Genomic DNA, 12,962 nt, shown 5'->3' with positions numbered 1-12,962 from the left:
GATGAAAGAGGACAAAGGAGGTTGAAACTATTTGTGCACAGCAACAGACGGACTAGTTAGTCAACTTATAGTCTAGTAAAACATTAATGCCCAAAGATAAAAGATTGCACAAATCATTGTACCTTGACATGAATGGGCAGGGGCGCATCTTTCACTAGGGACGGGGGTCATGACCCCTCTCCCCCCGAAACTGCATTTTGTCCCCCCCAGTTTCATCATTGCACTGTGATACCAAAAACGGCATCGGTGTGCTTTAGGACCACATGGACACCTTAGAGCAGTCGGGTAGGCTGATTGGAGGTTTCAGCTGGCTAGATTTAGGACCGTACAGACACCACAGAGCGTGTGAGAGCAACGCTTCTGAAAGGCTGGCGCATAGGACCAACACGGGAGAGATGAACAGAAGCAGCTGCTGTCAGTGTGTATGTGTTGCGCTCTGTTGTTTGTATGAACATATTTTGTAGCCTTCAACAGAAGTAAATTAACTTAATTTGCCAAAATTAGGTAATGTTATTATTTTTACCTCATTCATACTAGATCTGAATCAAACAATGAAACCAGAGGCCAAAATCAATGTTATTGATTGTCCCTTCTTTTTACACTGACACAGTAATAAACAGCTCTGTAGGCTTCACTGTCAAGGTGCAACGTCAGTACACAACATTATAATCGTCATGTCTTAGCAGGATCAGATGGTGACCAGTGTCCCAGCAGGGTCAGACAGCCAGGGAAGGCAAGTCTACGGAGCTCAGGTCAATTTAGCAGTTTATTAACAATATCAGTGAATGATACAAAGTTCCAACTTGAGTTGATGGGTAGACCTACAGTAGCTACAGGGTGGCGACTTAAAGCTATAGTCTGGGATCTGTGAATAATGGTCATTTCAATTATTAAACCATTGATTCTATTCTTGGATAAGATAAGGTATAAATGTACACCAATGTATTTATTTGTCATGCCTCATCTTAGGAGGATCAGATGGTGACAGGTCTCAGCAGGGTCAGGCAGCCAAGAAAGACCAGTCTGTGGTGGAGCTGAGGTGAATTTTTGCAGATACGACACTTTATTATCTCTGTGCAGCAAACACTGGACAAGCCAGACGCTTCAAAGATTGAGACTATTTTAAAGCAGTGTGACAAACCTGCAAAGTTGATTTCCAAACTGTACCAAGGGTTGATTGAAGCTTTTCCAGATAACACAAGGCACGTAAAACAAAGATGTGAGGAAGACCTGGTAGAAGCTATTGATTATGATGAATGGATACAGATGTGTTTGAATGAAGAAACTGCGGTTAAGGAACGAAAACGCTAGATACTTTAAAATTGGAAAAACATTGCCGGTCTGATTAATCCGGGTTCCTGCTGTTTCATGCTGATGGGAGGACTAGAGTATGGGGGGGGGGGGAAACACTTGGGTACATGCATCCATCATGCTGTGTTTCAACATTGCAGGCTGGTGGTGTGAGGTGTGTTTTCATGGCACACATTAGGCCCATTGATAAAAGTGGAGCAACGTTCGAATGCCACAGGATACCTGGACATCATTGCCAATCAGGTGTATCCCTTCAAGGCAGCAGTGTATCCATCTGCAAATACATTTTTCAGCAGGATAATGCCCCATGCCACAAGGCTAGAATTGTCCAGGAATGGTTCCATAAACATAACAGTGAATTCGGCTTACTGCAGTAGCCTGCCCAGCAACAAGATCTCAATCCAATTGAGCATCTGTGGGAGGAGATGGAACAAGCTACTTGGAGAAGAGATCCACTACCAGCCAACTTGACACAACTGTGGGAAGCATTGGAGTCAACATGGGCAAGCATCCTTGTGGAATGCTTTTAACACCTTGTAGTGTCCATGCCCCAGAAAACTGAGGCTGTTTGGGGAAAAAGGCGGTGCAGCTCAATATTAGGAAGGTGTTCTTAATGTTTTGTACAATCATTGTATTTTCTGTAGGAATTGGTCAATGGTAACGTGATCATGAGCATTTCATACACAATTAAAATGTGCTGTTAATATTCTACACTTATTTTCTTCAATTGCAATTTGTGGTTTATTGATTCACTCTGTGAAGTGCTTCGCTTTACTGTGCTATACTGAGCTGTGTTTTGAGCCATTCTGCAGGGTCATTCTGTCTTGTGTTGTGTTTGCACCAACACAACACTTAATGTGATCACTTCAAATCAAACTGTTCAGTGCTCACAAACTACAGCAATCATTACGCTCTTCACTTCCCCCTATCTTTTTTTCACAAAATAAACAGGCCACACCCTTCACCCCAACACTCCCAGTCTCCCTCTGTGCCATGGTCTGGGGACACTTCAAATTCAATCACACCTAGTCTTCCTATGTTGATGGACACCCTGCCACCCCAAACCCTGGCTCTGGCTGTTCTCTGTGATCGATAGATGCCCTCTCCTCCCTGCCTCTCCTGGCCATTGTGGCCCTACCACTGCAGCGGAATTCAATTTAACTGTGCATTGTGACTGCAGGCCTGTCGTAGAACATGAAACCTCTGCGCCTGACCCCACCTCTCCATCCCCCTGACCACTACTATCCCACCTACCGAACACACTGTCACTATTATTACTCTTGAGTTTCGGGTTTACTTAAGAGATATAAACAAGAATAAGAAAAAGTAAGAAAGAGTCACGATTGTTCCTACCTTCACTCTGCACCGGCATAACCAAGCATCAGCAAGTGATGACGCAAGAAATCACTAAACATCCCGTGTTGGCGTCCTGAGTCCCTCCTTTTCTCTCTCTGTATATCTCCACTGTTATCTCTGCCTCTGTTGACTGGCAAATCAATGAACCAGTAAATCTTTCAAACGACATATTTATTTTTCTTATGGATTTAGCCATCTACGGAATATAATGATCTTTGATTCAGATGACCAGTTTTATACAGTGCCAGTGGTGTCAGTTTAGACAACGTACAGTAAAAGTGTCATTTTCAGATGTCAAATGTAAAGTTGTATAAACATACATGTAAGATGTAAGCTAATACACTGAAACACATTTGAGTGCCTAGTTGAGTTAAAATAACGTAACAGTTTAAGGCTGCAGAGTAACTTCAAAATAAGTTATTAACCTGATTTGATATGACTGTCCTTTGTGGCAAGAAGTGACATCCCAAATAGACAAGCACTAACTAGACAACACATACTAAATGGTTCCTATATACACAGTGTATAAAACATTAAGAAAAGCTGCTCTTTCCATTACATCGACTGACCCGGTGAAAGCTTATGATACATTATTAATGTCAGTTGTTTAATCCACTTCAGTCAGTGTAAATGTGGGGGTTGGGTGCAACAACATTTTAGGAAGGGGGGTACAATTCAATTCTATGAAGGTGTTATTCACTTTTTCTAAAAGTGCAGATAGGTTTTCATTATATATATATTTTTGTACCAGTTGTAAATATATAGGCTGGTAAAACTTGTGAGGAGCCGTCAACAGTCAAACATGAAAGACATTTCACAAATGTGAAAAGTATGTCAAAATGTCTCAAAATACCTTTTGTACCACATGTTCACAGACAGTGGTACAGAAAAACTATGCAATTATGTTTATTTGTTCCATCTGGTCTGAGACAACATCAAACTTGTGTGTGGATCCCCAGGGTATGGGGGTACCACATGTTGAGACACTGGACTCTCTCCTATGTGAGTTCTCTGATGTGACTTCATACTGGAGCGCTGGGTGAAGCATTTCCCACACTGTGAGCACTCGTAGGGCTTCTCCCCGCTGTGGACCACAGCATGTCTGATCAGGTTGTACTGCTTGGTGAAATTCCTGCCACACTGTTCGCAAGTGTACGGTTTCTCTCCGGTGGTGCCGCCCGACCTCCACTGAGTCCTCATTCTCTTCACCATGTTAAAACTACTGCGACTCAGGCTGTATCCAGAGAAGGTGGAGGTGGTGGCCATGTTTGACCCTGTCATGCACTCACTCATTCTCACTGTTGCTTCTGAAGCCCTGTGCTGATGCTGCCTTGGCTGTAGAGCTAAACTATTTCCATCATTATTAGAGTTCAGTGTCTCACTGCTCTGTCCTTCTGGCATCTGTTGTCTAGTCTCATCAGCCAATGTCCTGACATGTCTTTTCATGTGTGCTGCTGCACTGAACATGTTAGCATGTGGTTTCCCTCTAGAAGAGTGAACCGATGGCCCTACACCATCTGTCATAGTAGGAAGGGATGGCAGCCCACTTTGAGATGGAAAAATTGATATATTCTGAGAGTACTCCTCTGTGGAATGAAAGGAGAAATCTGGGTGGCCATCAGTGTGTCTGCCTGGATCCACAGAGGTCCACAGCTGCCCATCAGTCTCATCCATGACAAACTGGTCAGGTCCTGCCAGGGCCGTGGTCTGATCCAGCTCCTCCTCTTTCTCATCCTTCACCATCACCAGCTCTTGCGAGTCCTCATCCTCGGCTGGCCGGTGCTGCTCTGTGCTGAACACCTTTGATTTCTCTACAGACGTACACCGTGGTGGGCATGGTTCCTCTGGACCATCAGAATTGGGGTAATGTTCCACTGAGTCTTCAGGAGATATGTTGGGTTGTGTGATGAAGTCCTCATCAAAGTGCCGTTGCTCAAAGGATGGTGGTTGCCCAGACTTGGAACCAGAATCTAAAGATTTGGGATAAACATAAAAGAAACATTACAAAAGATCCTTAACAGTTGCAAAACATGACTGATTTCGAATTGACTGTGTGTACGCGCACTCTATATGCCAACCCAGAACAAAAAACACCAACTAGCAATTTGCAACGTGCATACCACTACACCGTCTTCCATAGACAGACAGAGCAGTATCACTTATGGTCGCACCCACCCTCTTCAGTGATCCTGAGCTCTTCCTGAGTGTCAGTCTTCCACACATCCTCTGCTGTCTCCTCATCTTTGATCAGTATTGGTTCAGTCTCTGCTCTCTGCTCCACATCTGTAGGCTGTAACAGGGGACTGTGATTATTACTCTGGACTAGAGGTCGACCGATTCTGATTTTTTTCAACGCCGATACCGATTATTGGAGGACCAAAAAAAGCCGATACCGATACTGATAATGACAATTACAACAATACTGAATGAAAACTTATTTTAACTTAATATAACTCATCAATAAAATCAATTTCGCCTCAAATAAATTATGAATCATGTTCAATTTGGTTTAAATAATGCAAAAACAAAGTGTTGGAGAAGAAAGTAAAAGTGCAATATGTGCCATGTAAGAAAGCTAACGTTTAAGTTCTTTGCTCAGAACATGAAAAGATATGAAAGCTGGTAGTTCCTTTTAACATGAGTCTTCAATATTCCCAGGTAAGAAGTTTTAGGTTGTAGTTATTATAGGAATTATAGGACTATTTCTCTCTATACCATTTATATTTAATTAACCTTTGACTATTGGATGTTCTTATAGGCACTTTAGTATTGCCAGTGTAACAGTATAGCTTCCGTGCCTCTGCTCGCTCCTCCCTGGGCTCGAACCAGGAACACAACGACAACAGCCACCCTCGAAGCAGCGTTACCCATGCAGAGCAAGGGGAACAACCACTCCAAGTCTCAGAGCGAGAGACGTTTGAAACGCTATTAGTGCGCACCCCGCTAACTAGCTAGCCATTTCACATCAGTTACACGAGCCTAATCTCGGGAGTTGATAGGCTTAAAAAGGTCAAAAACAGCAAAATGCTTGATGCACAACAAAGATCTGCTGGCAAAACGCACTAAAGTGCTGTTTGAATGAATGCTTACGAGCCTGCTGCTGCCTACCACCGCTCAGTCAGACTGCTCTATCTAATCATAGACTTAGTTATAACATAATAACACACAGAAATACGAGCTTTAGGTCATTAATATGGTCAAATCCGGAAACTATAATCTCGAAAACAAGATGTTTATTCTTTCAGTGAAATACGGAACCGTTCCGTATTTTATCTAAGGGGTGGCATCCATTAGTCTAAATATTCCTGTTACATTGCACAACCTTCAATGTTGTCATAATTACGTAAAATTCTGGCAAATTAGGCAGCCCAAACTGTTGCATATACACTGACTGCGTGCAATGAACGCAAGAGAAGTGACACAATTTCACCTGGTTAATATTGCCTGCTAACCTGGATTTATTTTAGCTAAATATGCAGGTTCAAAAATACTTCTGTGTATTGATTTTAAGAAAGGCATTGATGTTTATGGTTAGGTACACATTGGAGCAACGATACGCACCGCATCAATTATATGCAACGCAGGACACGCTAGATAAACTAGTAATATCATCAACCATGTGTAGTTAACTAGTGATTATGATTGATTGTTTTTATAAGATAAGTTTAATGCTAGCTAGCATCTTACCTTGGCTTCTTACTGCATTCGCGTAACAGGCAGTCTCCTCGTGGAGTGCAATGAGAGGCAGGTGGTTAGAGCGTTGGACTAGTTAACTGTAAGGTTGCAAGATTGACTCCCCCGAACTGACAAGGTGAAAATCTGTCGTTCTGCCCCTGAACAAGGCAGTTAACCCACCGTTCCTAGGCCGTCATTGAAAATAAGAATGTGTTCTTAACTGACTTGCCTAGTTAAATAAAGATTAGATAAAGGTGTAAAAAAAAAAGGTTTTAAATTTGTTTTAAATCGGCCAAATCGGTGTCCAAAAATACCGATTTCCAATTGTTATGAAAACCTGAAATCAGCCCTAATTAAATCGGCCATTCCGATTAATCGGTCGACCTCTACTCTGGACACACCATATCTAACCCTTTTCATATTGCAGTGACCTTGGTTTGTAAGTAGGCTCTTTTCCTGTCCAGAAAGTGAGTTGGATAGCTATCTGTTATTCTTATCTGATGTATTTGGCATGGGCTACAGCCAGAAAGTAGCTTGTATAATTTCTGGGTCAATAAACCATTCAATTTGAGAACAGTTGTGAACATTCTCTCATTTATAATCTATCAAGGTCATTACATTGGTGTAAATTACACCATGGCATTCGGGGGTCTCTATTGAGTGTAAAAAAAAAGAAGATTATGGGAGTAATAATATTTTCTTTGTGGCACTAATAATAACGGCATCATTTAAACTGTAAATATGGGCCTCCTGAGTGGTGCAGCAGTCTAAGACACTGCATCGCAGTGCTTGAGGCATCACTACAGACCCAGGTTTGATCGTAGGCTGTGTCACAGCCGACCGGGAGAACCATGAGGCGGAGCACAATTGGCCCAGCGTCGTCTGGGGAAGGTTAGCAACTCCTTGTGGCAGGCCGGGCGCCTGCAAGCTGACTTCGGTCGCCAGTTGGACGGTGTTTCCTCCGACACATTGGCGCGGCTGGCTTCTGAGTTAAGCGCGCAGTGTGTCAAGAAGCAGTGCAGCTTGGCGGGGTCGTGTTTCGGAGGACGCATGGCTCTCGACCTTCGCCTCTCCCGAGTCTGTAGGGGAGTTGCAACGATGGGACAAGACTAACTACCAATTGGATATCCCGAAAAAGAGATTTAAAAAATCAATATAAATTACCTTTGAATGTGGCATGAACATAACCAGTCATTCTATTTTTCACCTGATTGTCAAACAAATCACTTAAAAAAGTAGTCTACCTGTGCATGTTCATCCACTCCAAAATAATCCCAGCAGCTAAACATCATGTATACTTGCGCCATTTGATGATAGGAAATAGATGTGTTACAAAACACCAAAACGTGTGCCTAATGTATTATATTGAATGTATGCTACTGTACCTGTTCTGCGTGCGTTCATGTGTGTAAAATTGCCTTAGCTGGGAGGGTAGGCTACCGGCAGTGGTGCAGGCCTAGTGGAGGGTAGATGCAAGTAAAGGCTTGTACCCACCTTTTTCAGAAAAATACTTAAAAGTATAGGGAGCATTATTAAAACCTTTACCACGACCAACAATCAGCGTTTACCCACCAATTATTTTGCCACTACCGGTAGGATTATTTGAAGTTCATGGTAATACACATTGTATCCGTGTGTGTTAGAATAAAGGACTTCCCCCATGTGCTACACGAGCGTGATCAACACATTTTCCCGTGACAGATTCAGCCTAATTTCAGCTGTGTCATGACTTTTCAGGCAACAAAAAAAGTTACATTTGTCAGCAGGACGCATCAATTAATGTAGGCCTAATCAATGGCAATCAAGTAATGAGTTGAATCAAAACATGTTTTACACCCTAGTTCATGAGTTGTCCATAATTTCTGCTTGGAGTCTTCACAGATCTTGTGACATAAAACACTACATTTCCTTCCTTACATTAATGACAGTGTTATTTGTCATTATTAAGCATTTAGGCTAACAATTGAAATAGAATACTGAACTCAAACCCTGTACCTATCATGGATCTTGGAGATCTGGGAAAATGCACTGTAAGTGTAACTATGCCAATGTAACATTTCATTATGTTTCACCATGAAAACAGTTCCCAATGGGGACACAAATCCAAAATAATGTAGGCCTATGCAATTGGAAAATGTAACGCTTCTAACCCAACGTTAACCTCTTCTAACCAAAAGAGTCCCCTTATAGGCCTACTGCCATTAATGTATTGATTACTTTTTGGGATGGATTGGATGTACATTGGGGTGTAGCTGTAGGCCAGTTGTCTAGTGCTATAGTCGACCATCATCAGCTGATCCAGGAAAGAAAACAAATATTGATAGAAAATGAAGCTATATAAATGGTCTACTACTTCGGGCCACGGATGGCACGGAGAACACCCACGCACACCTGAAAAACAAAACAATGCGTGCTCTAAATAGCTGACTATCAAAAGCAAACCATGACAAATCAACAGATGAATCTAAAGCATTGGAATAAAGGCCATCTATCAAGGACACATGGCAAGCAAAAGGCGAAAAATGAGTAAGTACAAAGGAAAATCTATACATAAAGGAGCTCATATTTACCACTGTGAAACATATTTACCACTACATTTTAAACAAATAGGAGAATGGTTAAATTAGCATTATTTAGAGACCCTCACAAAGTTGGACTTTTGTTGCATTTATGGGAGCCAACATCTTATTCAGGGGAGCTGAGCACTCCCTGGCTCCCCCCTAATTCGCACCTTGGTAGTTACCCTGGTTTATAAAAGCGGATCTCAACTCTGCCGATGGAGCATACTTTTGTGGCAGTCGATTGGTTCGCAGGGATTCTGGCCAGAAGGTGGAAGGTTCGAGCTATACTCCCTGCCCGTTTCATTGCAATACTACTGAATCACACAAACACTTTAACTATTCCAATAACATAATTGATCCAAGAGGTCATCAGGTCTTTGTAATTGTAAAAGGTGATGTATCACACCTGGGGTTGAGAGTCCTCTTCAACAGCCATCTCTTCTTCGGTCCACCGTGAGCTATTCCTCTGCTTGTTCAAAACAATCTTGACTGGATATGAAGATTTCTCAGATGCCATTGGGTAAAAAGCTGGAAAATAATTGTATTCAGTCAAATATTAGGGCTATTCACACATTTGGGCTTTGAATATGCAATCAATTTATCATGAATAACACATCTACTACCTTTTCTCCTGACTCGTCCTCGCGTCTTCTTCAGCTCGCCCTCCATCATTTGACACTTCCTTTTCAGTCCATCAATATCTCGCTGGCTTTGGGTCACTTCCAAACGTATAACTGCACAGCTATCATCAACCCGTTTGTTTATTTCTGCTACAGCTGCTTTAGCTAATATCTCCATAATGGATACCAACTGCGCCTGAAAATTGCAGCTTGCCATCTCGTCCAGCCCAAATTACAGATTTGTATTCTCTGTGTGAAGTAAAACGTGCAATAAACAATCCGCAGATTATGATAAATGGCAACGTTTCAAGTGAGATATGCGTGCGCAATTGCAATCCTACTTCCGTTTAACTCGTGACGTAGGTATCTATTACCGTAAATATGAGAACGCAACAGCCCTACAACATTTGGTAGAATTAGCACCTTCCAGGCAAATACCAGTGTCTATTTTCCAGGATCTATTGTAGTCTGCCTGTAGTGTAGCCATATCTATTGACAAAAAAACTAGTTTTACGATCTGAATAAAGCATGTCTCTTTTTAGTCAATATATATATATGGCTACATTTATGGGAGGAAGAGTGCAGTACAATGCAGTGGCTCACATCTGCCAAAATTGTTTCAACCCCTATTACTTGCCTGTTCAACCGTACCTTCTCCGCTATGCAATCTGGTTTCAGAGCTCAAGGTCCTAAACAACATCATAACTGCCATTGATAAGAGACATTACTGTGCAGCCGTATTCATCGACCTGGCCAAGGCTTTCGACTCTGTCAATCACCACATTCTTATTGTCAGACTCGACAGCCTTGGTTTCTCAAATGATTGCCTTGTCTGGTTTACCAACTACTTCTCTTTTTTTTTTTTTTTGTGTGAATTTTTAGCCCTTTTTTCTCCCCAATTTCGTGGTATCCAATTGTTGTAGTAGCTACTATCTTGTCTCATCGCTACAACTCCCGTACGGGCTCGGGAGAGACGAAGTTTGAAAGTCATGCGTCCTCCGATACACAACACAACCAAGCCGCACTGCTTCTTAACACAGCGCGCATCAAACCCGGAAGCCAGCACCAATGTGTCGGAGGAAACACCGTGCACCTGGCGACCTTGGTTAGCGCGCACTGCTTCCTATATCGCAACAAAGCATCCTTCACTCAAGCTGCCAAACATATCCTCGTAAAACTGACCATCCTACTGATCCTCGACTTCGGTGATGTCATCTATAAAATAGCCTCCAACACTCTACTCAACAAACTGGATGCAGTCTATCACAGTGCCATCCGTTTTGTCACCAAAGCCCCATACACTACCCATCATTGTGACCTGTACGCTCTCATTGGTTGGCCCTTGCTTCATACGTGTCGCAAAACCCAATGGCTACAGGTTATCTACAAGTCTCTGCTAGGTAAAGCCCAGCCCTAACTCAGCTCACTGGTCACCATAGCAGCACCCACTCGTAGCACGCGCTCCAGCAGGTATATGTCACTGGTCACCCCCAAAGCCAATTCCTCCTTTGGTCGTCTTTCCTTCGAGTTCTCTGCTGCCAATGACTGGAACGAACTGAAAAAATCTCATATCTCCCTCACTAGCTTTAAGCACCAGCTGTCAGAGCAGCTCGTAGATCACTGCACCTGTACATAGCCCATCTATCTACCTACCTCATCCCCATACAGTATTTATTTATTTATCTTGCTCCTTTGCACCCCAGTATCTCTACTTGCACATTCATCTTCTGCAAATCTACCATTCCAGTGTTTAATTGCTATATTGTAATTACCTCGCCACCTGCTCCTTTGCACCCCAGTATCTCTACTTGCACATTCATCTTCTGCACATCTACCATTCCAGTGTTTAATTGCTATATTGTAATTACTTTGCCACAATGGCCTATTTATTGCCTTAACTCCCTTATCTTACCTCATTTGCACTCACTGTATATAGACTTTTTGTTTTCTTTTGTTCTACTATATTATTGACTATGTTTTGTTTATTCCATGTGTAACTCTGTGTTGTTGTATGTGTCGAATTGTTATGCTTTATCTTGGTCAGGTCACAGTTGCAAATGAGAACTTGTTCTCAACTAGCCTACCTGGTTAAATAAAGGTGAAATAAATAAAATAAAATAAAAACTCCAGACGAGCTTCAATGCCCTACAACTTCTCCTTCCGTGGCCTCCAACTGCTCTTAAATGCAAGTAAAACTAAATGCATGCTCTTCAACCGATCGCTGCCCGCACCTGCCCGCCCATCCAGCATCACTATTCTGGACGATTCTGACTAAGAATATATAGGTGTCTGGTTAGACTGCAAACTCTCCTTCCAGACTCACATTAAGTATCTCCAATCCAAAATTAAATCTAGAATCGGCTTCCTATCTCGCAACAAAGCATCCTTCACTGCTGCCAGATAAAAATGATTTGAGTGTGTGGAAACTGAGGAATTAGAATTTCATGCACCTGTTTCTTGATGTTTGTGTCCCAACTTTTGACAGTTCTCTCATGGGACACCAAGATGATCGTGCTGTTGGCGAATCACGGTACACTAATCCTGTCATTGTGTGTCTAGGGAATATCAATCAAAATCACCATCATCAGGCCTCCCGAGTGGTGCAGTGGTCTAAGACACTGCATTGCAGTTCTAGCTGTGCCACTAGAGATTCTGGTTCGAGTCCAGGCTCTGTCACAGCCGGCCGCGACCGGGAGACACATGGCCCAGCGTAATTTGGCCCAGCGTCGTCGGGTTTAGGGAAGGATATGGCCGGCTTAGGGAAGGATATGGCCGGCACGTCCTTGTCCCATTGCACTCTAGCAACTCCTGTGGCGAGCCGGGCGCGTGCATGCTGACACGGTCGCCAGGTGTAGTGTTTCCTCCGATACATTGGTGCGGCTTGGTTCTGGGTTAAGTGGGCAGTGCGGCTTGGCTGGGTCGTGCTTCGGAGGATGCATGGCTCTCGACCTTCACCTCTCCCGAGTCCATATGGGACAAGACTAACTACCAATTGGAAAGAAAAAGGGGTAAAAAAATAAATAAATATATTGAAATATCTGACAGGTTTCATGCTGCTCCATGATGTTTGGTGGCTGGTTGAACCACATGTTTCTCCCACACCACAGACTCTAATAACAGTCCAGTTAATAAGTTATTCATATAACAACTTGTTATGTGAGTGTCATTGTACTGCAGTGCAGTTATCCAGCCACCTTTCCCTCCACTAGACTGGTCCATTTCTAGCTCAATGATGAAGGCAGATCAGTATTTGGGCCCATGACATACTAGGGAAGGCAGATATGACCATATTATCATTCACACATTTTTGCTACAGTGTGCACTAATGAACATGAACCTTGTCTTTGACAGACATAGACTAGGGAGGAAAATACCATGCATCTGAATCAGGAAACAGCTGGGGCACGTGGGTGAGGATGAAAAGAGAGATATGAAAATG

General features: G+C 42.8%; 1 pseudogene; it reads right to left on the bottom strand.

The window, feature by feature from the left end:
* Positions 1–2,821: 2,821 nt before the first annotated feature.
* LOC115102899 (zinc finger protein 354C-like) lies at positions 2,822–12,422 on the bottom strand (annotated as a pseudogene).
* Positions 12,423–12,962: the final 540 nt, after the last annotated feature.

This window comes from Oncorhynchus nerka, linkage group LG20 (assembly GCF_034236695.1).
Source record: "Oncorhynchus nerka isolate Pitt River linkage group LG20, Oner_Uvic_2.0, whole genome shotgun sequence".
NCBI lineage: Eukaryota > Metazoa > Chordata > Actinopteri > Salmoniformes > Salmonidae > Oncorhynchus > Oncorhynchus nerka.
The sequence above is the reverse complement of the archived record's forward strand: the minus strand, read 5'-3'. Positions and strand labels throughout refer to the sequence as shown.